This window comes from Cibotium barometz, chromosome 43, assembly GCF_041138505.1.
Source record: "Cibotium barometz isolate CiBa-2024 chromosome 43, ASM4113850v1, whole genome shotgun sequence".
NCBI lineage: Eukaryota > Viridiplantae > Streptophyta > Polypodiopsida > Cyatheales > Cibotiaceae > Cibotium > Cibotium barometz.
The window spans coordinates 37,876,795-37,880,561 of record NC_141088.1 but is presented as its reverse complement, the minus strand read 5'-3'; positions in this window follow the sequence as shown (position 1 = coordinate 37,880,561).

The following is a 3,767-nucleotide window of genomic DNA, read 5'->3' as shown; positions in this document are numbered from 1 at the left end:
GTTTGAAATGTTTCGAAGCCAGTCTTTGCCTTCTATCAACTTAGATATGAGCAGATATACACACATGTACACATTGCCCATACCAGCTATTGCCCAGGCACTCATTCACTCCACTCCAGAGAAGTGATAAGAAACTCATTCATGGAGTTGCAACTGAACAAGATTCTTTTATTGATATAAAACAACAAAATTTGCACTTGCATTTAGCATGACATGAAAAAATCATCAACCTATCATTATAATTTGTTGAACATTATATTGGAACAGGTTTTAAACACTGTGGAAGACCTTTACAAAATAAAAATGAAAACTTGAGCACAAAAAAGACAAATAAATCGCTTTTGGAATGAGAATTTTCACAAACTAGGATTCTATGATTCTAGGGTGATCCTACATGCAAGAAGCTAGAATGGTCCATGATAGGATACTCGTCATATTTACATTAGAAAGAAGAATGAAATGTTAAAAGTGAACTTGCATATTGGGAAGGTTCACTCGATGAGTCGGTAGGTTTTTATCAGAGGAGTTGTATGCCATCGCTAGAAGCCCATTAATCAATGTGTTAGACTTGTCACACCATTGTACATCACACTATAGAAGATGAGCATAGGAAGTTAAATTATACATCGCTACTTGAGCCTAAGCACTCAGAATTGGATGCATCTCTTGGAAACAATTCATCTACTTCCAAGACCTAGAGGAGCACTCTTTGAGACAAGCTCGAGAAGCACCTTTTATACTTGCTTGGTGTGATAGAATCCTTTAAATCCATAGAGCCAACAAATGATAGAAGTCAAGCCTACCAAGATATGCATAGATGTACCAACTAATAAAGTACTCATTTCTTAGCATTTTTAGAGGGGCTAGTCACAACCTCATTTGATATAATAAAATTTGGTGTAATATAGGGTAATATGCATGTAGGATTCATGTAAGAAGAAATACTTATTAGGAGAGGATAGATGGACAAACACAAATGCCAAACCCACTAGGAGAAATTTTAAGGGTCCATATATCTTGCAATGGATTCAATAATGGTTTTGTTGAGTGGAGACGAGTATATAACACTAGACTCCTATCACAAAAGTGCAACCTTATCATCGACTACACTCGCATTCTCTAACCATTGAAGCTAACTCCATATCCACTTCTTTAATGCCACACAATATTCAACCCTAGCCTTCTCTTATCTTGTCTAATCCAAATGAAATCTCATCCTCGATAACCAAAATTCTTTTCACACTTTTGTTGAGAATTGTGGTGCCATGGAGCACAAAGAAGATAGGGAGCAAGTCACATCAGCAAGAGAAGAAGCATGCATATTAGAAAGAGGAATAGACTAAGGATACTTTGACAAAGGTTGATTTGTATAGTCATTTGTAAAAGGTGAAGTAAAAAATTAAGAAAGCACATGTAGGGTGAGCATTTATGAACACATGGTTGGCACACAAAGCATAGATTGGAGTCCTTCCCAAGGCTATAAATGGAACTTACTTATTACAATGAGATTATTGAGTTTATATCTTTATTATTATGTGATTGCTTAATCTCTAACATAATATTGTATTAGTATTTTTTGTTAAGCTTTATCATGGATTTGATTGCTTGCTAATGGTTGCCCTAGATCTATGAATATGATTGCTTGGTTGGACTAGCTCATAGTAAAAGATTGCTTTGAGTAGGAGATTTACAAGTTTCATTTCTCTTTGATTAGTGAATTAATTACTCCTTGCATATACTCATTAGGTTAATTAGCACTCTATTTCTCTTTCTTAGTGGTTTACTCAACTGAATAGAAAGATTTTATCTTAAGAGAGAAGGAAAAGAGCCTTTGTAAATATGTTCAAATCAATTGTGTGGTAGAGCAATACGCATGAAGTTGACAGAGCTCACATCTACAACAATGTATCCAAGATGAGCCCAAGTAGCACTCGGCTACCATAACTCAGCACAGGTTCTCTCTGCCTCGAGGGCCTGGACCTATGGTGGGAGCCTGTGTGGTAGGCGATCTTTTGGAGAAGTTAGGCTTCTTTGTGTTGGGGGAAAAGTGGAGCCAGAGGCCAAGGTAGCCAGCACAAGGGCGTACACCACCTTTGCTGCCGGAAACACCAAAAGTAGCAGTGTCATGGCTGGTGGCCACATGGCGTCAAGAGCCCCTACAAGCTTGGAGGCAGCCCACATGTTCATGAATCCCTCCCGACGAGAGAGCGTTAGGGCCATCAGAAGAGAGACAATCTCACAGGCCCAGTGCTTGCAAGGCCGAACTTGAAGAAGAAGGCAAATGCATCGACCTTGCCCCTCAAAAGCTATTGCAGAAAGGAGATCCCACGCAGGGCTACGAGATAGGGATTTATTTTTAAGCTGTGCGGCAGCGTGAAGCCCATCCTCAGCACTAAAGGACACGGTGAAGTGACAAGCCTTTCATTATGGGGTTAAGGGTGTAGGAGGATTCTCATAGACCGAGGCTACAGGGCGGTAGGATGTGGGGTTTGTGGGGTTGAGATTGCCGAAAATTGGCTTAAAATTAGTTAGAAGAGAAGATCTTCTGCACTGTGGAATGAATGGTGTGTTCGATTTTTTACATCTCCTTTTTTGGTTTTTTTAAGTATTAAAAAAAAACCAAGGCAAATTCACATGCCCATGCACGAGTTTACTATATTTGTCTATGCCCATGCCCATGCCCATGCCTGAGTTTACTATATTTGCCTGAGTTTACTCCGCGCGATCCTACGACCTACACCACGTAGATTTTTGTGTCCCTTGTTCACCACCCTAGATCCCATGGTGAAGGCCTTGTCACTTCACCGTGCCCTTTAGTGCTAAGGGAAGCCCATGAGAGGAGGAGGCTCAAATCTAGAGGACAATGCAGCATTAGAAAAAGAAGACCTACCAGCAGGTGCGGTAGAGCAACTCGTGAAGTGTGTGTGTGTTTGGGGTAAGGTCTCGTGATCGAGTCTTACTTCCAGCTCTCATTCGTAAGGACACTGCTTGGTACAAATAAAAATCTCGCATTACAAAAAAAAAGACCTTAAAAAAAGAATAATAAATATATATTTTTAATGGAGCCCATGGCATCCTCCACCCATGGAAAGCATTTACTGATGCAGAGCATGGGAACTCCCTCCATGATCTAGGATTGAGTAGCAAGTATGAAACTTTGTTCTTGGAACTTACCGGAAAGCAAGAAACTTAGATCTATAGTTTCTATCTATTTGTTTCGAGTCATTAGTGAGGCTTGGGGGAAGCATTTCTAGGTAACTTCAATATACATATTTTTGTGTACTTTGATCCAAGTACCCTGTTATTACTGGCACTCTTCAAAATGGGGGTTTGTATATTGGTTGTGCCCGCAATTTGAATTGTTTTGAATCAATAGATAAATAAAAGCAAAAGTAACTTACGGAAGAAAGTTTGAAATGTTTCGAAGCCAGTCTCTGCCTTCTATCAACTTAGATATGAGCAGATATGCACACATGTACACATTGCCCATACCAGCTATTGCCCAGGCACGCATTCACTCCACTCCAAAGAAGTGATAAGAAACTCACTCATGGAGCTGCAATCGAACAAGATTCTTTTATTGATATTGTTCTTTTTTAAAGAACAAAATTTGCACTTGCATTTAGCATGACATGAAAAAATCATCAACCTATCATTCTAATATGTTAAACATTATACTCAAATGGATTTTGAACACTATTGGAAAACCTTTACAAAATAAAAATGAGAACTTGAGCACAAAAAAAGACAAATAATTCACTTTTGGA